At 39.4% G+C, this 25,025-nt stretch overlaps 1 pseudogene; it reads right to left on the bottom strand.

The window, feature by feature from the left end:
* LOC131762414 (small ribosomal subunit protein eS24 pseudogene) overlaps positions 1-20,341 on the bottom strand; it is a 91,375-nt pseudogene extending 71,034 nt beyond the window's left edge.
* Positions 20,342-25,025: the final 4,684 nt, after the last annotated feature.

The following is a 25,025-nucleotide window of genomic DNA, read 5'->3' as shown; positions in this document are numbered from 1 at the left end:
CAGGGTCTGGTTGATTGGAAACATAGCCCAAAGAATGTGAAAATTTTTATCTAAGAAATGAAAAATGTCCTTCAGTATCTTGAAACCATTTAGAGAAAATGCTCTGATGTCATGAATGTGCTATCCTGTGATATAATTAATAAAATGCCCTTGACACTGGACTAGAAGTCAAGAGATTTTTGTCTTGACTTTGCACTAACTTATATAAGTAAACTGCTTCACCTGAGCCTCAGTTTCCTCTTATGGGTAAATGAGAAACTTGAGCTAGACTATCTCCAAGGTCTCATTCAGTTTTTACATTTTATAATTCCCTATTTTAAAAAAGAAATTGTCTTGGAATATACTTTACATCAATTATGATTTTAAAAGAATTAGTCCCAACTCAAAATTCAATCTCCTTAAAACCTAATAGAATAAGTGCTTGATATTCCCACTTGTGTGTTACCATATCAACTTGCACATATGTCTAGAATAACTGTCATGTTGCATAGCAATCTGATTTATGGGTATCACTCTCTCCTACTAGGTCCTCTGTTTCTCTAGGGCAGCTACTCTACTCATTATTCGTTTTGTCCATGGAATTCAGGACAAGGATCATAATGTAGTAGATCCTCAGTAAATACTTTTTGAATAAATTCATTTAATAAATGCACTATTTCTCAAAGTATGTTCCATGTACATAATAGTCCACTGAGATACTCTGCAAAAGGAGTTCCATGATATCAAGTTTGTTAAATATGACTTTTCTTTCTCTGTTATGAATATTTACAGTTAACTCTTTGAGAAGTTCTGCAGAAAGAAAACAACTTAATTTTGTGTAAGCTGGAATTTTGCACACGTTCGACTATGAAATTATTTAAAATGGAAACAACGATCCATGCAAGATGCTTAGTGAAGCAGTACATTAATGAATTAAACGTAAAACTCTGATAAATATGTTCTTTAGTAATTCTGAAGGAATTCCATATTCTTAAGTAATTAACTACATCAGCTATGATATGATCTCTGCCTACCTCATATCAAAATATTCTCTCTGGGCATTATTACTGTAGTTTCACAAGGCTTCTAAAACCAGCAGGTAATTTCTGCTCAGGGCCTTTGCACAAACCTTCCCAATCTTCTCAGACTGTTCTTTGCTAAACACATCATATGTCTAATAACCACTCATTTTTCATTTCTCTATTAAAATTTCACTTCCTGAAAATATTCATTATTCTGTCTTATAGAACCCTGTTACTTTCCTTTATAGAATTTATCACAGTTGGTACTTTGTTTAATGTTTGTCTTCCTCATTAGGCTTTATAACAATATTGGTGATATGTATTTTGTTCACCATTTTTACTCAGCTCCTAGTCTGTAACATGAACTTAATAAATACTTTTTGAATGAGGATAAATATATTTATTTATTTTCTTAATGATAAATATTTCTCTCCCTCTTTAGGTGATAATGTGAAGGAGGTTAGGGACTGTGTGTGTTTGTTTACTGTTGTAGTGCCAAAAATATGAGTGCAGTAAGTAGTATTCGATAAATACTTTTTGAATAAACTAGTTGTTTATTCCACCAGTTTGAATAAACTAAGTTGAATGATGAACTTTTCCTCCCAGTTTTATTGGGGTATAATTGACAAAAATCTAAGATATTTAAAGTGTATAACATGATTTGATATATGTATACATTGTGAGATGATTCCCCCATCAAGTTAATTAACAGATTCATAACCTCACATATTTACCTTTTTATTTTTGGTGAGGACAGTTAAGTTCTAGCCTTAGCAAATTTCAGTTATACAATAGACTGTTATCAATTATAGTTACCATGTTATATGTTAGATCCTTGGAGCTTATTCATCTTATAACAGAAAGTTTGTACCCTTTTATCAAACTTTCTTCCTATTTCCTCCATCCCCTACCCCCTGGCAACAACTTTTCTACTGTTTCTATGATTTCAACTTTAAAAAAATTTTAAGATTCCTCATTTTAGTGATACTATGAGGTATTTGTCTTTTTCTGTCTGGCTTACATCATTTAGCATAATGCACTCTAGGTTCATCCATGGTGTTACAAATGACAGACTTTCTTTTTTTTTAAGGCTGAATAATATTCCATTGTGTGTAATTTTCTTTAGCCATTCATTAGTTGATGGACATTTAGGTTGGCTATTGTGAATAATACTGCTATGAATATGTGCGTACAGATATCTCTTTAAGATACTGGTTTCGGGATTTCTCTGGCGGCTCGGTGGTTAAAAATCTGCCTGCCAATGCAGGGGACACGGGTTCGAGCCCTGGTCTGGGAAGATCCCACATGCTGTGGAGCAACTAAGTCCCGTGCACCACAACTACTGAGCCTGCGCTCTAGAGCCCATGTGCCACAACTACTGAAGCCCATACGCCCAGAGCCTGTGCTCTGCAACAAGAGAAGCCACCGCAGTGAGAAACCAGCACACCACAACAGCGAGTAGACCCCGCTCGCTGCAACTAGAGAAAGCCTGCGTGCAGCAACGAAGAATGCAGCCAAAACTAAAAATTAAATAAATAAAATTATTTTTAAAGTTAATGGTTTCATTTTCTTTGGATAAATACCCGGAAGTGGAATTGCTGGATCCTATGCTAGTTCTATTTATCATTTTTGAGGAACCTCTATATTGTTTTCCACAGAGGCCGAACCAGGATATGTTCCCACCAACAGCGTATGAGGTTTTCTCCATATCTTCACCAGCATTTGTTATTTCTAATGATGAACTTTATTTATTTATTTATTTTTTGCGGTACGCGGGCCTCTCACTGTTGTGGCCTCTCCCGTTGCGGAGCACAGGCTCCGGACGCGCAGGCTCAGCGGCCATGGCTCACAGGCCCAGCCGCTCTGTGGCATGTGCTATCTTCCTGGACTGGGGCACGAACCGTTGTGCCCTGAATCGGCAGGCGGACTCTTAACCACTGCGCCACCAGGGAAGCCCCTAATGATGAACTTTAAATGGTGAACTTTTGGTTATTTGTTAAAATATTTATTTAACTTTCTAACTGATAGAATACTAGAAAATAGGATTTTCATGGGGGTGTGAGAAAAAATATGAAGCAAAACAAATTGTCTGATTTGCAGTTTAGTAGAAAGGAATTTTTTTTTTTTTTTTTTTTTTTTGCGGTATGTGGGCCTCTCACTGTTGTGGCCTCTTCCGTTGTGGAGCACAGGCTCCGGACACGCAGGCTCAGCGGCCATGGCTCACAGGCCCAGCCGCTCTGCGGCATGTGGGATCTTCCCGGACCGGGGCACGAACCGTTGTGCCCTGAATCGGCAGGCGGACTCTCAACCACTGCACCACCAGGGAAGCCCCAGTAGAATGGAATTTTGTCACTAGACTAGAATTTAAATAGAAACCCAAATTTTGGAAGACTCTTTATGCAATTTCTATAGTAAGAAATTCCTATATAAAGCTGAATGTGCGGGAAGTAGAAAAGAATTCAGAACGGTGAGAGTTTTATTATTTCATGAAATATTTGTTGAGACTACAAAGAATTTTACAGTGTGTTCACATAGGTTGGGTATCAGGTTGAGTATCAGAACTACAAAGAATCACAGTTTGTTTTTCATTATAAATGGTGATAATAGTATAAACAACAAAGTATGAAGAGACTGTAACAATTTTCTCCACTATAAGCCTCAGGAATTTCACGGTTTCTGAGGCAGGTGGGGATGAACAATGGGTTAGCTCCTTTGAAGAAGAGGAAAGCTTGGGCCCAGTGGAATTGTGACTTATCAGCAGTGCTTACGGGTACAGCTGGAAATATTTGCCCTGTATTCGCCGATCTGTTCTTTTTCTGCTGTACTGATGAGTTTTTCTCTCTCTCCAACCCCTCCACCTCCTAATCTTTCTTATCAGCTTGGTACTTCAGAAAATATTTTAGCCTAATATTTTAGTCAGGGTAGAAAGTTTAGGAGCTCTTATTTCAAGATTTATTTCCTGGGGAAAATAAATGGAATTAGTGTGTTAAATTTCTCGAGGAAAGTCCTCTTGAGGCAGTTGAGAGTTCGGGGGTGGGGTGGATGCCATTCCGTGTGCTTTATTTAATTTAATTTATTTATTTTTGTTTGTTTGTGATACGTGGGCCTCTCACTGTTGTGGCCTTTCCCGTTGTGGAGCACAGGCTCCAGACGCGCAGGCTCAGTGGCCATGGCTCACAGGCCCAGCCGCGAGCGGCACGTGGGATCTTCCCATACCGGGGCACGAACCCATGTCCCCTGCATCGGCAGGCGGACTCTCAACCACTGCGCCACCAGGGAAGCCCCATTCCGTGTGCTTTAAAGCAATCATTGCAAATGAGAGCACTTCCATAATCATATGTTACACAGTTTCTAATAACCAAGGTGAGTAATTTGCAAAGAAAATATTAAAAAGTATATATGCAAGAGAGAGGTTAAAGTCAGTCTATTTCCCATTTTGGGGAATTGTATATATATAATTTCTGGAGGCTTTTAGATGTCTGGCAGTCCTGAAAGCTCTTGAGTGGCCCATGAAAGAAGATATGACCTTTTCTGTAGAGGTTTCTTTTGTCTAAAGTGTGAGGTGCAGAGAGCCTATCACTACTTTGCTGGAAATCACACCTGGGTTGTTTTCATTTAACCAGTTTTGGTTCAGAATGTGTTTAATGCTGATGATCACAACCGATGTCCCATTATTGGCTCTTGGATGCGGACTCAAATCTCTTTAGCAGGGTTTTCATTACTTGAAAAGATCATTTGTTTATTTAGTAAACATTTCTTGAGCTCTGGCTCAGTGACGGGTGCTCACTGTTCCATGAGTGGGGGCACTGCGCTGAGCGAACAGGCAGAAAGCCCTGCCCTTCTGCAGCCAAATCAAGAAAGTATACTATAGTTTAGTGACTATTGCTGAGGGTCTAAATCAGGGAAGGGGGCTCTAAAATGTCAGGGGTGGCCAGTGAAGGGGTCACTGAGAAGGAGACTTTTATGTCAAGACCTAAAGCAAGTGATAGAGCTAGCTTTCTCGGGGAGAGCAGCCCAGGAAGATAGAAGAGCCAGTGCGCTGGCTGAGATGGGAGCTTGTCCCTCGACTTCAAGGAACAGAGAGAGAGGCCGCCAGTGTGTCTGGGATGGTGTAAGTGAGGAAGCACAGTTAAGAGATGAAATCAGAGGGAATGTGTACCTCACATTGGGCCTTAAGGTCTGTATATTAGAATCACCTGGGGAGCTCAGGCTACATCCTGGACCAATTAAATTAGAATCCGTGGGGGATAAACCCAGGCATTGGCCGTTTGAAGTCACTCAATGTGTAACCAAGACTAACAAACATCACTAATAGGGGGGAAATGTTATGATCCGAATGGCATGATGGGATGTCCATTGAAAAATATTCACGTTAGCTTCTAGTTAAAGAGTATTCTGAATGGAAAAGAGCAGGAATTATCACTTGGGAGGTTATTGTAAACTTCTAGGCAAGAAATGGTAGCAGTGTGAGGTGGCAAGAAGTGGTAGAACTCTGGGTATATTTTGAGCTCAGTGATATATAAATTTCATCCCCTAAAAGTTTTATATGCTGGTCTGCAATAAGTAGCTTATATAATTCAAGGTTGTGAAATAGCCTGGCACTGACTCCTTGGTATCCAGCATAGGTATGATGGTTCAAAATTAGGGGAAACTGCCATCAGAGGTTCTGGCAACGTTCTGGTTCTTGAGTTGGATAATGATCAGCTTGTGAGACTCCAACAAATCATACATTCATGACTTCAGCACTTTTCTGTATATGTTCTATAATTCTACATGTAACAAGGTGGAGGAGACTATCTTAGAATATAAGAGACTAAAGAGGCTTAAAAATGCATTGGTGATGTCTCTCTCTTGTTCAGTAGCTGCAGGATGGTGCAGGTGATTATGAACATTTGGGCATCCTTGCTTTCCAACCCCCCGATGACTGACACCTTTCTGTGTGCCAGTTTTCTACAAAGACCTTTGCCATAAGAACAAACGTGTAAAGACTTCTGTTCTGTTCTGATGAGGTTACTCAGATGAAGGTCTTTCCCTCCTTGTTAGTATTGGACCTGGTGGGATTGAGATCCTTGTGGAAGTAAGATGAATCTTTGACTTGGTGGCAGGGAAACAGGGGCATGTCTAAGGTCACCAAAAGAGCAGAGAAATCAGTTTATTTGAGCATCTCACTCTCTTGACTACTGACTTTGTCACATGACCTTGCGCTTTACTAATACTGCAGTCTTAAAAAGTGACTCTGTACTTTGGGGAGTTCAGTGAAAGCTGATGTTTAAAAAGAAGCAATGGACCCCAAAGACTCAACTAGTGCGATTGCAACACCTTCTGGAATGCGTTAATGTGCTTTTTTGAATAGACTTAAGCAGAGTTTGCACTTGTAAACAAAAATGAATAGAGTGAAAGATTCCTCTCTTGTAGAAAGAAATTGACATGCCAGACATAATTCACTGGGACCTTCATTTGTTGGTGAATACAATGCGTTAAAAGAGAGCGTTTTCAAGGAGCCAAGTCACAGGGAATACTTTGGCATTGTTTCATGGCTTTATATCTAGAAAGAGTAAGCTTGGAGGGACCTGCCAGCATTTGCTTGGCACTGTGAGTAGGGCCCTTGAAGGGACAAGTTGGATGTTAGTGCCTTGTCTGATGTTAGGGAGAGCATCATTTGGATAATGACACACAGTTTTATTCTGTTCTCTATTCAAGTACCTTAAGAGTTGGTTTTGAAGGTAGAGTTTTTCAGGGCCTTAAATGGATGCTTATATATGCCTAAATACCTTCCAGTGTAATATCTGATAATCATTACATGTCAGCTAATCAGCTTAAAAGCAATCTCAAAGAGGATTTTTTTTTTTTTTTTTTTTTTTTTTTTTTTTTTTTTTTGTGGTACGCGGGCCTCTCACTGTTGTGGCCTATCCCGTTATGGAGCACAGGCTCCGGACGCACAGGCTCAGCGGCCATGGCTCACGGGCCCAGCCGCTCCGCGGCATGTGGGATCTTCCCGGACCGGGGCACGAACCCGTGTCCCCTGCATCGGCAGGCGGACTCTCAACCACTGCGCCACCAGGGAAGTCCTCAAAAAGGATTTTTCTGCTGTTTTTTAAATCCTGCCTTTTAAAGCTTAAGAGGAAGCAGAGAGGAAGTCTTTTCTATACTGAAAGAGATACAAAGGTACCAATCATTGGCTTTTGCTGGGCTGAGGGTGCACTTAACTTCTGCTGCAAATGCATTTTATTGTAATAGGATGATGTGAAAAAAGATGTTTTGCTACACATATGCAGGCAAATATTACACCACAGGGCTTGTATTAATTGCCATCCAGAACATATGCTCTGCTTAATCAAATGCATTGCCTTGTGAAAATTGCTTTCCCTGGTAAACCTAGTGTAGCCATCTTTCATTTATTTCCTTTTTAGGATTTAGGCTAGGCACTCAAACTAATCAGTAATACTAACATTTAATATATTGAAAACATTGTCATTTTCTAGTTCTTTCTAAACTTGAAACATATAATAAAGAAAACATTGGAGCTTTTTCATTTTTATAGATTTATTTATCTATTTACTTGTTTTTGGCTGCGTTGGGTCTTTGTTGCGGTGTGCGGGCTTTCTCTAGCTGTGGCGAGCAGGGGCTACTCTTGGTTGCGGCGAACAGGCTTCTCATTGCACTGGCTTCTCTTGTTCCACACCACGGGCTCTAGGCATGTGGTCTTTAGTAGTTGTGGCACGCAGGCTCAATAGATGTGGCTCGCGGTCTCATAGGTTGTGGCGCACAGGCTTGGTTGCTCTGCGGCATGTGGGATCTTCCTGGACCAGGGCTCGAACCCGTGTCCCCTGCATTGATAGGCAGATTCTTAACCACTGCACCACCAGGGAAGTCCCACCTTGGAGGTTTTGAGCATTGTTTATATCTTTGCTTAATTGAATGGAATTTTGTGGGCTTTAAGAATCTGATCGTAACTTTGAAGTTTAAATTAATTTTCTAGGTTTTTTTTAGCCCTTGACCTACTGAGTAAACTTTAGATCATGCTGAACAAAATTCAAAATAGAAGCAGGATTTTTCCCTTCAGTTGTCACTTAGGGCTAGCAAATGCAGTCTGTGATTTTGGAGCTTCCATAGCAAAAGAAACTTGAAGATAGGGTATCTGTACTGGTTCTGGATTATCTGAAAGTGTTTTTCTGATCTGATGAAATTGAACAGCATTAATGACACTGTTGCCATTGATAAGGGGGACACTGGTGGTCCATGACGTGCTATGGCAAGGTGGTCATGCTCCATGTTGAGAAAGGCAGTTTGGTGCATGCGTCTTTCAACTCCCATTCAACCTCTTCAAGATGGGCCTTGAGCTTGGGAGAAAGAGCTCACACAGTCAGTGCCAAGCTTATCATTTTGCATGGGAAGATCTTTCTCTGTTGTTAGCCCAAGGTATGTTCTTTTGTTCTGCTACGTGCAAGCATCATATAGAACTTGACTGACCCCAATGCTATGTCTGTTCTCGGAGGGGAGGGGATAGAAGCCATCTGTTGAGGCATGAGAGGGGTGCATGTGAGCCAAATGTCCTGTGTCAGCTGGCAGGAGAGACCCTTTGGCCCTGGGTGACTGATGTCCACTATGGAAGCTGATCTTCCTCTGTCTCTTCTCTTTATAAGTAAAATATTGTTCCATCCAGTGCCTGACTCTGTTGTATTCTCCCTGGTCACTTTGATACCAAGATGCAATGGGCAGAAGTGTTCGGAATCCTCCCCTGGGACAGGTAACTGGTAAATGGTGTTCTGCTAGACACTGGACTATTTCTAAGTGTAGGGGAGAACTTGAAGAAAGAAAGTGGTGGCCTCAAGTCTCAAGATTCAGAGAACAGACTAAAATGTGTTTATGACTGCCCTAAAAGAAACTTTTATTTTCTGTAAACATAGAGATGAGATTTCTGAAAACCAAACCTGAAGTCTAGTCCTGAAGAACTATGCAAATTGAATGCAAATTGAATTCACAACCTTGAAGAATTTCTTTCTTTTCTTTTTTAAAAAAAAATTTTATTGAGTATAGTTGATTTAAAATGTGTTAGTTTCTACTGTACAGCAAAGTGCATCAGTTGTACATATATATCCACTCTTTTTTAGATTCTTTTCCCATATAAGCCATTACAGAATATTGAGTAGAGTTCCCTGTGCTATACTGTAGGTCCTTATTAGTTATCTATTTTATGTATAGTAGTGTGTTTATGTCAGTCCCAAACTCCCAATTTATCCCTCCATCCCTTTTCCCCCTGGTAACCATAAGTTTGTTTTCTATGTCTGTGACTCTATTTCTGTTTTGTATATAAGTTCTTTTGTACAATTTTTTTAGATGCCACATATAAGCAATATCATATGATATTTGTCTTTTTCTGTCAGACTTACTTCACTCAGTATGACAATCTCTAGGTCCATCCATGTACAATCTTACAGAATTTCTTATGTTGATTATATTGATTTGCAAGAAGTGGAAACCAAAACATTGAAGTGAGGGCATATGGACAGACCCTGATAAAGCGGAGGACATTGAACTCAAATTCTGCTGAGTCTGCTAGAATAAGAGGCTGTTTATCCATTGTCTGTGGAGGGTAGGCTCTACTTGCCTGAAGAACATGAAGGCTCCTTTGAGGTAAAAGCCTTGCAAAGCACTGCTGATTCTTCTTAGGACCTACTTCCATCCAATACCTTCTAGATCTGTAATCAGACTAAAAATCCTGGTGCCAGCTTAGAGGCTTAGATACAAAATATGATACATGAAACACTGCCATACACACCAAGAGAACTGCAGTTTTACTAATTATATTGACAGAATCCTGGAGCACATGTATGGGAATGAATTCTAAGGTAGTTGGAACAGCGTGGGAGAAATATAATCTTGTTTTGGGCTGAATTTGTTGATCTGGATGAACTAAGCAGAGATTCTGGATTTAATATTTTAGCTTAGGTAGCTAGGATGACTCTAAGAGTTTCCTTGGTTTGTTTACTGCAACAGGGGCCCAAAGATGACCTATACTAATTGAAGTTGACATTTCAGGAGTTTCTTGATGTACTGTAGAGAAGGGTATTCAAAGGCTTAGAAAGATTGTGATGCAAGAGTGGATCTGTTATGTAAGATCTATGCACCCAACCCTGAACCATGTCCCACAGGAGGGTCCAGAGGACACTTCCTTCATCTGAGCTCTAAGAAATATATATGTAAAGGAGCTCAGCATCCCTGGAGAGCTCTGGCACTTCTCTATAGGTCAGGACTGAGAGTGGGATGCTGTCATCAAACTGGACTCCTCGAATTCAAAGGGGATGAGCTCCCTGGGCGGCAGGGACCAAAAAATGGCACTTAATTGCCAGAAGCAAGGTGGGTGTAGTTACTATATTGGACAGCAGAACTAAAGCAGTAATCAGATTTCGACCTGTAAAGAGAGAGGGAGATCTTTGATGATCATGGTGTCTGTAAAATGGAAATATTTTTACAGTCACCTGTAGTCTTACTTGAATTGTTTAAGTGGCAAACTCTAGGTCTAGAAACAAAGATCTGTCTTGAGTAACAGCAATAGAATTGTTCTTCTCAATCAATTCCCAAACACAAGCCGGTTTCCAGACCCAGAGTACCTTGAATGAAGGGAAGGCCAGGTCTCCTTGAGGAAGGATCCTTTGACATAGCCAACATTTTATACTGGAATTTTTTTCAACATTCCTCAAAGGGACCTACAGCTATTTACCAGGGTGATAAGTTGAAGAAGGGTAAATAACCAGTGTTTTAGGGAATTACTGGATAGTGGTCTCATGACAGACACTTATTCCAAGAAACTCCAAATGCCATTGTGGTCCACTAGTCATAGAAGAGGCTTATGGATGCAAGGTAATCAAAGAAGTTTTGATTTGGATATTAGTGGGACAATGGGTCCTTAAATCCATCCTGTGGTTATTTCCGTTTGCAAATGCATAGTTGAAATAGGCATGCTCAGCACTGGCAGAATCCCCACATTGGTTCCCTGACCAAGGTGGTAAGGTGGCTATTTTGATAAGAAAGGTCAGGTGGTAGCATCTAGATCTTCTTCTATCTACCAAAATCATAAATCAAAGACAACAGCGCACATCTGAAGTGATTGTAGGGAATATGGCCCCCACTGTGTGCTTGAAAAATGGTGACTCATGTCCTCACAACTTGAATATTGGCTCAGCAGACAGATGGATCTTGGAGAATATCAGTGGATTAGCATCCCCTTAATTGGGTGTTAACTCCAATTCTAGCTGCTGTTCCAGATGTGGTTTGTTTTTGGAGCAAACTGATATACCTTCATAACTTGGTATGTCACTATTTACTTGGAAAATGCTTTTTTTTAACCGTCTGTAGTAGCTAGAAGAGGCCAGATGGAGTGGTGAAATGGTCTTTTGAAGACTTTATTACAGCACCAGCTGGATGACAGCACATGGCAGGGTTAGGGCAGCATCCTGCAGGATGTGGTATATGCTCTACATCACTGTCCAATACATGGTCCTCTTCTCCCAAAGTCAGGATTTGTGGGTCTTGGAATCAAAGGGTAAAAATGAGAGTGGGTTTTCTCACAGTTCTCTTGGTGATCCGTTAGCAAAATGTTGGTTCCCTGTCCCAGTGATTTTAGACTCTGCTTGTTTAGAGGTCTGAGTTCCCAAGGGAGTAATTCTTTCACCGGGAGACATGTACAGTTTCTCTTAATCTGGGAGTTGGTATTGGCCACTTGGGGTTTTTCATGCTAGTGAATCAACTGGCAAAGAAGGGGGTGCTGTCCTGGCTCGGGTTGTTTATCACGATTATGAAGAGAACAAATATATTACTACCATGCTGTGGGGGCTTGGGAGGAGTATGTCTGGAATACAGACGTCCTTGGGGTGCCTCTTAGTACCTCCAATCACCTGTAATAAGACTTAATAGGAAAACTATAATAATCTAATACAAGTGGCCCAAATACTTCAAAAATGAAGGTTTGGGTCATCTCACCAGGTGAGGAAACTTGAGCAATCAAATTGCTTCAGAGGCAAAGAGAATATGTAATAGGTAGTGAAAGAAGGAAGGTATAATACCAGCTACAACTATATGACCAATTAGGAATGAGAACCGTAATAGTTATGATAATTTCTTGCTTATCTTGATATGAATTTATTTGCATATTATCTTATCAATTGTAATATACATATTAATCCATTCTTTTCTATTGCTTCCTTTTCAATTCCTTTGCTGTCTAACATAAGATGTATTCACAAGTTGTTAACCTATACTACAGAACATCAAATAGGGAGTATTTGCTGATTTGTTGGCTCATTTTGTTGAGGTGAGACATCACCTGTGCTTGCAGATTCTCCAGATCTCCCTTTTACTGTCTCTGAGTCCCAGGCCAGGCATGTGTGTAGCTCTGTGATGAAGTGTACCAGCTTCCTCTGTAGGTCACCAGTGCGATTGAGGTTAGAAGCGTTGAGAGACAGACATATTCCACTGGCTTCACTGATCTAAATTCGTCTTTGCAGATTCCATTGTCTTGTTCTCTTCCTTTTTGCATCCAGCTTTTCTTCCCCACTGTGGGCCCTGCTGACCTACAGCGACTTGGAGTTCACCAACAAATTCAGAGTCAACAGTCATCTGTAGATTTCTTCAGTAGGTCCCCTTCCTGTTCAGTGGAGCTGGGCCCAACCTTTGCCTTCTGGACTTATGCTTCCCTATCTTCTCCCACAGTTGGGTAAAGTCTCATATCTGTAATAAATCCCTTAATTAATAACACTCAGATTGCTGGAACCCTAACAGTCATTCTGATGGTTAATATTTACCTTACCAGTGTTGCTACAGTTTAACTCTTTCTAAATCTGAAATTTAAACTATAAAAAAAAATGGATGTTTTGAGTACTACATTTGGATTTTGGTTTACTTAAAGAAAATATTTTTGGCTTTAAGAAAATGCTCAACATTTATAACTGTGAGGCTCAAATTAGGTTTTTACTGATTCTTCATCCCTCACCTGCTAAACCAAACAGACCATCCTGAACAAAATTCAAAATAGAAACAGGATTTTTTTCTTTAATTCTCACTCCCTGGAGCCAGTGGTGTATTGTGATTTTCTCTTTTAGTTATACTGTTGACTTTCGGGTAACTCCCATGCATGTATTTTCTGAGGTTGACATTGAGTCCAGTATTACAGGATCATGGGGAGAAAGTGTCAGCTTTGCTGTGGTGGCTTTTTGTGCCTGAATTGTTAGAACATATTTAAATGTTAGTAGTCCTCCTAAGTACATGCATTTCATTGTGCCTGGAGCATAGTATTTTTGCTAGGCCATGGACCACACATTAGAAAAAGAAATGAAGAGAATTTCTTTTCTTTTTTTTTTTTTTTTTTTTTTTCGGTATGCGGGCCTCACACTGTTGTGGCCTCTCCCGTTGCAGAGCGCAGGCTCCGGAAGCACAGGCTCAGTGGCCATGGCTCACGGTCCCAGCTGCTCCGTGGCATGTGGGATCTTCCCAGACCGGGGCATGAACCCACGTCCCCTGCATTGGCAGGCGGATTCTCAACCACTGCGCCACCAGGGAAGCCCAGGAGAATTTCTTTATGCTTTTATCCACTGTAGATTTGATATGTTACATTACATGCTTTAAAATTTAACAGAGTATAATGCTCCCCTTCACTGTATCTTTCATAGATGAAGAAATCTAATAAATAAACTTATTTGGGTCCTGGAGAGAAAATCTCAGGTAGTTTCATCACAGCAGAATCTGCTTTTGACTCAAAACTAGTATAACCGCATTACGTTGCAGTAAAAGAATTGAGCTACGTGGAAGCTGTTAAATAAATGTTATAATGCAGGGATCCTAATGGTGATCAGAATTATATAAAATAAGCTTATTATAATGATATATTTGCATAAAACCTCGTATGTTCTCTGGATATCATTGTGAATCATCCTTGTTCATATGAAATTTTTAAAAATTGCATTATATTACATGGAGCTTTATGTAACATTATATCTTGGACTATAAAAAAAAGATAAAAGATTTCTTATTTTCCTATAAGGTAAAATTTGAGACTGTTTTTAAGAGGTCAGGGAATGTATTATTTTTGCTATACATATAGGAAAGAAAAATGTCTCCTTTGCACATTTGGAATGGAAGTCCTTCAAAAGTCAGAAGTAGAGCAGAAAAGCATTTCTTGAGGTTTGGCCTGATTAGATGCAACTATCGTTTGATGTAGCATTCAACCATTTACTAGGTGAACCAGACTGGATGGAATTCAGCTAAAAACTGATAAAATTTTAAAAAAACCATAATAATAGTTGTCTGTAATGTTTATTAAATTGGTCAAGGACTTGAAAGTAATATCTTTGATAGGTCAGGTCATAAATTCTCTAAATTTGACAGTCCACTCAAAAGAAAAATGCAGGCTTTCAGACAGCTGCCAACTGTTAAATAATTTTTATCACTGACTAATCTTACCTTGTGATTTAGGAGATGCTAGGGATTACATGAGGCTTAAGTCAGGCCAGCTTCCTTTACTTTATCTCCTGTATCCTCTTTTCAGTATTTTGCTGCCATCAAGAAGTTACATAAATATTCCCAGGGTATAATCAGTCAGGCAGCCCATCTTGTCCTTTCAGCTGGCTGTGAGGTCATTCTGGGGAAAATGAAGTCTTTAGACGATAAGGCTATGCATTGCAGAAAGCATGAAGAAAGGGTATCTCCTCATGTACTAAAATATATTTTACTAAAATGATAAAAATCATTTCTCAAATTGTAGATGTTAAACTTTATTCTGTCTGGGCTTACAAAGATTGTGAAAACATGGTTGTGTTTCTGGACAGATTCTTGCTTCCTGTTCATCTTTTCAAGCTCCAAGATGATGAGAGGAAAATGAAAATCTTGTTCCATTTTCTTCCCATTTCAACACTAATAGTATATGAATCAGTTTCCTTTATGATAGGTCAACTTATTTTTATAATGACCATTTATACCTGGATTCTCTCTGTTTTACACACACACACATCCATTTCTTTTTCTTTTTTCTCAAAAGCAAGCACGGGGAAATCTTAATGTGTACTATCTTCTTGAATATAAGATCAGGTATACATGGGCTGAAAGATAGTCCTAGTGTTTATTGCATCCTCTTTAAGATATGGATCGCTTCATAGTTAGGACCTTGTTGTTTATCTGTTTTATATATAGTAGTTTGTATCTGCTAATTCCAAACTCCTAATTTACCCCTCCCCGCCATTTCCCCTTTGGTAACCAGAATTTTGTTTTCTGTGTCTGTGAGTCTGTTTCTGTTTTGTAAATAAGTTCATTTGTACCATATTTTAGCTTCTACGTATAAGTCATATCCTATGATATATGCCTTTCTCTGTCTGACTTACTTCACTTAGTATGATAATCTCTAGGTCCATCCACGTTGCTGCAAATGGCATTATTTCATTTTTTTTTTAATGGCTGAGTAGTAAGGAATTTGTTCTTTTTTATTGTTGAATAGTATCCTGTGGTATGGATGTGCCAGTTTGTTTATTCATTCTACGGGTGAGAGATATTTGGGTTGCTTCTATATTTTAGTGATTATAAATAAAGCCGCAAAAAGTATTTGTGCAGGCTTTGGTGTGAACACAAGTTTTCATTTCTCTTGCTGTAGAGATTGTCATAGGTATTTCTTGTGATTTTTTAATTAATTACATTCTACTTTCAAAGAATACTATACCACTTTACATGTGATGTAAAGATCTTCCAACAATGTATCCTCAATCTTCCCTTCCATCTTTCGTGCTAGTTTTGCCACACATTATACTTTTACCTGTGCTGCGATCCCGTAAGGCATGGCTACCACTTTTGCTTTAGACAATCGTTGGACTTTGGAAACATTTTAAACTTGCGTTTTAGATTAACTTTGTTTATGCCAATTTTAGTGCTTTTTATTGCCTGTGTAATTAAAAGTTTCTTTCTGGCATTATTACTTTTACCTGAAGAACTTTAATCTTTCCTATAGTGTAGGTTTGCTAGTAACAGACTTTGTTTCTGTTTGTTTGAAAAGTCTTTATTTCTCCTTCATTTTGTAAGATATATTCATTGCATACACGATTCTGTGCTGACAGGTTTTTTTTTCACCTTCAGTACTTTAAAGATGTCACTCCATTAGCAGTTATATTTGATATATTAAAAAACATTGACTTGTGGAAGTGTTTAATAACTAAAATGAGTAGAAAAAAAGGGACTCTAAGGAATATAGGACTTGCTACTACCATAGGGCCCAGGGAGCACAGCCAAAAAAGAAACAAGGAATTTGGAAGCCGTCCCTTCCTACCACAAGAGATTCAGACATCATGGGAAAGGGTATGGCTGGGGATTGCTAGATGGTGGAGAAGTTCTCTCTGGCAATGAAGCATGAAGCTGGACTGCAGAAAGCTGCCCTCTGGAGTGTCAGAGAAATTGGCTGGAGAGTGAGCACCCCTGTGGCCAGCTGCCATACCAGAGGAAGGGAAAAAAAATCACCCTAGAACTGGGAAAAGAAGCCCTTTTCTGTGCTATTTCTTCCAGTGTCTCTCCAGCCCTCTCTGTTGAGCAAACCTAACATTATGCCAGCTAACAAAGGAGAGATGTTCTTAGGGGGTTTGCTTTACTCTAAAAATGCAGAACAAAGAATTGTGGATTTGGAGTTAAGAAGCAGTAAACTGACAACCAACACACATGCCAAAATAAACTAGTTGCAAAATGTACAACGAGGTATCACATGAGGCTTGTCTACATAACAGCTAGAAAACTGGATATAGAACAATCTTCCCTGAAGACTTAAGTGAAGAATCTTTCTTCACCTCTTTCAGCTCATACCTGGTGGCTCCAGGTCTAACTCCAGCCTCTGCGTCCATCTTCACATGGCCTTCTTTTCTGTGTGTCTCTCTGTGTCCTCTCATCTCCTTATAAGGAAGCCCACCCTAAATCCAGGAAGATTTCATCTTCAGATCCTTAACTAACTCAAATATCCAATTTCCAAACAATGTCACAAGTTCTGAGTGGACGCAGATTTTGGGGGGCCACTATTCAACCCACCATAATCATTATACAAAATTCAACTGCATTTGTACATACTAACAATGAACAATTAGAAAATACAATTTAGAAACTGATTTATAATCACAAGAATAAATTCAATAATGAATGTGCAAGTCCTTTATGCAAAAATCTACCAAACATTGCTGGGAGAAGTTAAAGAAGACCTAAATAAATGAAAAGATACACCATGTTCTTAAATTGAAAAACTCTGTATTGTTAAGCTATTAACTCTCCACACATTGTTCTATAGATTCATTGCAATTTCAGTCAAAATTCTGGCAGGCTTTCTGGCAGAAATCAGCAACTTGATTCATCAACTTATATAAAATGAGCAAAGGCTTGGAACAGTTACTTAATAAAATAAGAATCATCAATATGTACATGACAGGATGCTCAACATCTTTAATTGTCATGGAAATGCAAATTAAATCATAATGAGATACTGACAGACATCCAGTAAAATTGATAAAATAAATAAACAAGTAAATAAATGAATAAACATATATGATAATGTTGTCGAACCCAAGTTTGTGTGCCCAATGCACAGTAAAGCAAACCAAAACGTCAGAGTTTGGAGCAGAGACAGGTTTATGGCCAGGGTAGAGCAAGGAGAACATGGCAGCTCATACTCAAAAGCCCCAAACTCCCTAATGGGTTTCAGGGGAGAGTTTTTAAGGGGAAGATGAGGGAGAGGAGTCTCAGGGGTGTGATCAGCTCATGCATGATTCTCTGATTGGTTGATGGTGAGGTAACAGAGCTGTGTCACAGGGCTAATATTATCAGTCCTTAGGCTCCAGTAGGTCTGGGGGCTATGTGCTTGCGTTCATCCAGTAGTTAATGTCTTCCATTTGGTGGGGATTTTAGCATCTATAAAACAACTCAGGAAATGTGCATCAGATAGTGTTATCTAGGTACTTCAGGGAGAAACTTAAAGATTCTGTGACTGACACATGGCTGATTACTGTTGAAACTGTTACCACTTCTCCTGGCCCAACTGCTACTTTTGTCGCTACCTGTTCACATCCTTTCAATCAATAATTCTTGAGCTAGGCTTTTGTGACTGACTCGGGGAGCCTGGGAGACTATAGCTTTTCTACAGATATGAGGGATGCAGAGGATATGGGGAGAAGGGTCTGTCCCATGAAGGCCCCAAAGGGTCCTGATAGGTTACAATAGCAAGTGTTGGTCAGGATGTGAAGCAATGGGAACTCTCATACATTGTCAGTGGGAATGTAAATGGTACAACTTTGGGAAGCCATTTAAAGCAGTTTCTTAATGAGTAACATACACTCATCATATGGCCAGAAATTTCACTCTTAGGTATGCAAGAAAGAGAAATGAAAATGTATATCTATCTAATAATTTGTGTATAAGAATGTCCAGAGTAGTTTTATTCATAAACTCCAAACCTGAAAACAACCCAAATGCCCCTCATCAGGTGCTTTGATAAATAAACTGTGGTACAACTGTAAAATGAACAACTACTCAGCAATGAAAAGAAATAAAATATTGAGAATAGGTAGCAAAACAAATGATCCACAGAAACATTAGGCTAAATTAAAGAAGTCAGACATACAATGCCTACCATATGATTTCATTTATATGATAGTCTAGAAGAGAAAAAAATCTATAGGGATAGAAATCACATCAGTGGTTGCCTGGGGTGATCATATCAGTGGTTGGCTAGTGGCATGAGGGAGTTTTTTGGGGTGATGTAAATGTTCCATATTTGATAGATATAGTAAATAAATATATATGTGTATTAAAATCTCATTGTTCTATGCACTTCAAATGGATGCATTGTATTTTATGTAAATTATAGGAAAATGTGGTTTATTAAAAAATATCTAAACAACCTGAGAATAATTTCAACCCAGTGTTGAGAATGAATGCCAGATTGCATGCTCTTCACAAGAGAGAGGGACTTGAGAAAGTGGGGAAAGAGGCACTTTTAACTCCTTAGTAGAGGAGTGTGGCTGGAGGTACATAGGACTCCAATTTGGGTGATGCCGGAACCCCTTCTGCCGCCAAAGCCCATCCTGAGTACACAGCACTGCATGTTATGCTCCCTCTTTTCCAGATTGTTTTTTCCTGCACACCACCTTGTAATTGTTTACATCTGTGTCCCTAATAGGCTGTGAAGAACTCTTTCATTTATCTCTTATTGTAGGCACCTGAAGTGGTTGGCCCTAATTCATCGTCTGTGAATGAATTAGCTTACAGTCCAGAAAGATCAGAGCTGTGCTTAGAATTTCAGATTAATAACTGCAGGAACTACTGGCTGTCCCCCCACTGTGTTCTCATAATGGGGTTTCTAGCAGAACATTAAGATCAAGTTGTAATAAGAAAGACTCAGAGTAACAAAGGGTAGAGTAAATTGTTTAAATCTCAAGCTGAGTTATTTCTGGTTCAGTTTCAAGTTCTAGGGGATATTTATTAGTCCTTTGATACAATCTAAGCTGGCCATTCCATTTTGGGAAACAATCAGTGTTTAACTTGCCAGCACAGAAATTCTTTGCCATAGTTAGCCTCACCTTTGATATCTCTTGATCAGATTATAGCAACGGGTTGCACTTGAGCTGGAAAACTGCTCAGAAGTAGAAGCTACTAATATGCATTTTTTCTCTTTAGCTGTATTTTCCCCTGTAACTCTGTGTTCTAGACTCTGCAGTGATTGCTTATGCCCTTCTGGGGAAGTTCAGAGTGCACACTTGAATCTGTGGAGTTTCACTTGACTGGGTGTTCTAAACACCTTAGAAAGCATGGGAGCACCTGTTTCCTAGTGCTTTATTATACCAGCAGGGAGGTCATCCAGGGAGCTGCTGCTTATAATTGTAAAGTTGAAACTCTGCATTACTTGGGGAAAAAAGAGACATTACTTTCCTTGAAACGTCCATTTGAGCCAAATGTTTTGACCTCCGGTATAAAAAGCGTAGTTGTGGCACTTTTTGTTGTCTAACAACATTCTCTCTTCTTCTTGATTAACAATCTCCTGATTCTATTCAGGCCTTAATTAACCAGCTCCAGGTGAAGCTGGTTTGTCCGACCCTACGTGGCAATCCCACGCCCTTCACCATTGATTGGTTGAAGTGTGAGCATGTGACTTACTTCTAACCAATGAGAAATAGCAGGGAATCTGCTGGGGGGAGGTTTTTAAGGAAAACGCATTTTTCTCCTTGATAAGAGAGCGCGCTGCGTGAGGGGGCGAAGTTTTTCTTCTCCTCTTTTTTCTCGCTTTGGATGCCAGTGCCTGAAATGCGTCTTCTGCCCCTATGCTTCCTTAGGGAGACCATGTACGCACACCTCAACTCTCAGTGGGATATGCTGCTTGGAGGTGTCAGCCAGCACCTTGAGGCTGTAAGGAGAAGGGTAAGCAAATCAGTCTCTTGGACCCAGTGGTTTGGTGTCTTTGCGCTAATGAACCAATCCTAGACTTGCTACTGCAAGCTTCTTGTTACGTGAGGAAGTGGGATAACTTTATCACTTAAGCTTCATATGATCAAGTATTTGGTTACTTGCGGTGGAAAGCATTCTGACCGCTGATTCATTGTTTAATACAGATGATTGGTTTCCTTCTCTCCTTCCCTCCTCAAACAGAATGTCAGCCTCACTGTTCTGCTTACAATTGAGTTTAACTGAAAAGTTAGAGTTGCTGCATCTTTGCTCCTTTGAAGTTTCGAATATTCTTGAGTCTTTAGAAGATGGAGTCAGTACGAAGTAATTATCTAATTATGCGTTTCTTGGGTGTCTGTTATCACTCAGTTAAGTTTTGCTCGAATGATAAGCCCTTAAGCCATTGTTTAGTTTCCATGCTTACATTTAAACATTGCTATTCATGTTCTTAGAGTCTAAAGTGACAAGGAAGAAAGAGAACTGAATAATGAGAACCTGGTGTTTCACCTGGTGTTAGCAAGAATGTGTGCATGTGTGTTTTTCCAATCAAAACAACTTTTAATACTTAGAACATACCTTTACTTTGCCCCTATTTCATGTAATACTTGTTCCAGGATTTCCTTTTCGTTTATTTTTAAGGAAATGCACTAACTTTCCAGAGCCTTTGGAGACCACTGTACATAATTTACACTTTGACAAATGCCTGCCTGGTGTGCAGAGAGCAGAGCATGTGTGAAGTTGGGCCACTCATTACTCTCGCTTGCTGGCAGCTCAACTGCACCTGGAGGTAGAGGGGAAATATCCTTCTCCCCCATTACATATGCTTAAAACAGGACAAGTACCTTTTGAGTATTTGGAAGATTTATTTTTCTGCCAGGTATAGATGGCCCCCATTGATATCTTAAACCCTGACCAGAAAGCTGCATGGCTCTTGGTATTGCTATTAAGGCAGAATTATTTACGTTGAAATGCATTCTGTTTTATTTTTCCCCTTTTTGGTATGCATGCCCGATCTTCGGTAGCTGTAGTATTTCTGCAATGTGCAGTGTGTCTACAAATACTTCATTACTGCAAACAAAAATATCCAGTGTCCTTTCGGTGGTCAGGGTAACCAGTGACTTTTTGTGGATTCCCAAATCACCTGAGGATAGTTGGTTAATTAGGGAGTTGAAGTAGAGTTCACAGTGATGTTGGTTTGATGCTTCTTAGCTCAGGTTTCATTTGGAGAAAACCCTCAGAATTATTTAATATATACTTTAGTCTTAGTCTCTGACCGCATGGACTTCCATATTAATTTATGACTTGGAGGCATGTGCTTATAGATCACAGACAGTTTAAACTTAACACAATATTTTTAAGAGATAATTTTTTATTACTCAGTGAAACATGCAAAGTAATATCCCAGATAAACTTGAGATTTTTATTTTAGTACCTTATCTCTAAAGAGTAAGTAACTATTATATTGAGTGTTTGCAATTTGAGTATCATATTCATTTTTTAAAGCTTTCAGTGACATTATACCTGATTATTACTGCTTTAGGCTAAAATAAAAGGGTAGTCTATTTCTGATGTCTAAGCATCTCTAATGATATCTTTGCTCTTAAAAAGGGGCCATGAGTTTCCAAATAAAGTGGTGGTCAAGGCTGAGGTCATGGGCAAGGATTCCTAGTAACCTAAACACGATGAATAATGTTGTTTCTAATGCAGTTGTAGAGGCTGTGCCAGTGGTTTTGGAAGGTAAATGGAGAGTTGGATTTTACCAGTGACAACTAAAGAATGTAGTAAAATGAGAAAAGTTCAAACAGAGGATATGATGATTTAAGAGTTTTTACTTTTAACATTATTTTAATATATAATTTGATGCTTAACACAATCCCTTGTGGGGGGCTTGAGATAGAGGCTATTTACTAAGTAGTATGGAAGTATCAGTATTTCAAAAGCAGATATGGTCATTCCAATGAATGCCAGCTAAATAGTTGCACTGCCTGCTTGTTGTAAGTATCTCTCAACGTTGAGAGCTCAGAACTTGGGGTACAACAGAATACGGGGTGCTGGTGCCTCTGCTCTACTTTTGTCTCTTTTGGTTCCTGAGCCAATAAATGCATTGCTTTAGCCTCCATTATTATTTGTTGGCCCCTGGTCTACACAAAAGTTTATCTTTTTTCTTGGCCATGGTTATAATTATTTAAAACTATTAAGGCAGGGCTGGGTAAGTGCTTAAAGTATAAATTCAAAAATGCCAAACTCAATGGAAATCTCTTGACTATATCTTTTTTTTTTTTTTTTAATAAAATACTGTCTTTTCTGTTGATGCTATATGTTTGGGAAAAAATCATTTCCCAACTCAGAGTCAACTTAACCTGAAGTCTCATTCTCTCCTCAGACCACCCCTATTTTGATTCCCTTCTCACTACTCCACCAAAATGGCAGATGACCAAAGACTCCTGTCTCCAAAGCCAACAGACAATTTTAAGTCCTCCGGCAGCATTTGACCAGTTGACCTTCCACTCATCCTCAATATGCTCTCTTCTCTTAGCTTTAAACACCGTAATCACACTTTTCTTCCTTAGTATTTGTTGTCACTTGCTCCTTATGTTCTCAACCTTTACATTTTGGAAGGTTTCATGACTACCTTTTTGTTGCTCACGCTACATTTTTTCCCTAGGTGATTCTAATTACTTCTCAGCTTTCAGCACTATATTCTCATACCTCCCCAATTCATATAGAAGTCTTCTGAGCTTCACATTTTTTACCTAACTCCCTGTGTGACATCTCTGTTTAGGTGACTCCAAATAACTTTGATCTTAATATAACTGAAACTGAACTGTTAATTTTTTAGTTTTGGATTTACTCTTATTTCAGTTTTCTGTATCTCAGCAAATTCCACTAATATCTTCATTTTCTCTTGTTAGAAATGAAGAAATCAACCTCAATGCCCATTTCCCCTACACTCTCATATAGATCCATGACCAAATTCCATAGGTTTTCTGCCAAAGTATATCTGGAACCTGACTGACTGCTGCCACCACTAGGGTACTGAAAGCTAGAAGCATGTCCCTTTTAGCCACTACATTAGCTTCTTATTTGGTCTTTCCATCTCTAATCTTGCCAAATTGGAATCCATTCTCCACAAACCTAGGCAAAGAAATCTATTTAAAATAGAAATCAAATTTTGTAATTCCTTTCTGGCTTACTCTGGGTTCTCCAAATGGTAGGCACCAAGGTAAAACTAAATGTGTGTGGATTTTATTAGGGAAACTCGTAAGAGGAAAAAATGGGAATGGAGTTGGGGAGGCTTAAAGAGTCATCAGACTATGATACAGGCTGATTCCAAGAGAAGGAGAGAGGGAAAGAAGGTTGGGTGTTAGCATCTAAAGACTGTAGTCAGTCTAATGTGTCAAGGCTGTGGAAGTGTCTTTGAGTCAAAATTGCCTGTCAGGAGTCTGTGTCTCCCACAAATTGATCTGCTTTGTATGTCTGCTGCATTCAGTCACTGGCTTGAAGTAGCCTGTGGGAAGTGTGGCCTTGGGGTATATGCTGCTGTGGACATCAGAACATCATAGCTGGGGTCTTTGGACAATGATGTCACCTATAGTTGGAGAACTGTGAGGCACTTTCTCATGGGCACCTGTATTAGTTTCCTAGGACTGCTGTAACAAATGACCACAAACAGGCTTAAAACAACAGGAATTTATTCTCTCACAGTTCTGGAGGTTAGAAATCCAAGATCAAGATGTTGGTAAAGGTTGGTTCCTTCTTGTGGCTCTAAGGGAGAAACCCTTCAATCCTTCTCTCCTAGCTTCTGGTTGTTGCTGGCAATCCTTTGCATTCCTTGGCTTGTAGATGTATGATTCTAATGTTTGGCCCCATCTTCATACTGTTTCTCTCCCTGTTTTTGTGTCTCTGTGTGTCCTCTCATCTTCTTATAAGGATAGAAGTTTTTGGATTTAGGGCCCACCCTGGTCCAGTATGACCTCATCTTAACTAAGGAATTTACAAAAACCCTATTTCCAAATAGGTCACCTTCTTAGGTTTGGGATGGACGTGAATTTATGGGGAAAATTAGTCAATCTATTATATTGACCCACCTCTTTAAGTCTTAAGTAAATAGAGCACAAATAGATGAAAATGAGTGAGTTTTAATGAAGATGAGTATTATATAAAGATGCAGTTGGGGTGAGGTAGGAAGGAAAGGGAATGCCTCAAGTCAGCGGCAGCACCAGAAATGAGGCTCTGGGAGTCCTCGAGATAGAGTATGAAGTTCTAAATGGCATGGAAGAGATGATTTAAAGTGAAAGTATATAGAACCTGATAGCTGACTAAATAGAGGAAGTGAGGGAAAGGTGTAAATGCTTGATCTGATTGACACACAATAGTGGTAGAGGAAAGGATGTTGAGTAAGACAGCAAACAGATGAGTTCTCAGCAAACAGATAAGTTAAATTTGGGGCATTTTGAATTTGTGGAGGTAGAACTATACCAAGGGGGAAATAACTAAGAACGGATGAGTAACATGGGTTAAGACTAAAGATGCTGAAATCATAAGGAAGGAGCTCCCCAAGAAAGGAAGGGTGGGGGGGCTACC

The sequence above is a fragment of the Kogia breviceps genome, chromosome 9 (assembly GCF_026419965.1).
Source record: "Kogia breviceps isolate mKogBre1 chromosome 9, mKogBre1 haplotype 1, whole genome shotgun sequence".
In the NCBI taxonomy this organism is placed as follows: Eukaryota; Metazoa; Chordata; class Mammalia; order Artiodactyla; family Physeteridae; genus Kogia; species Kogia breviceps.
Note: the sequence above shows the minus strand (reverse complement) of the source record. Positions and strands in the feature narration are given on the sequence as shown.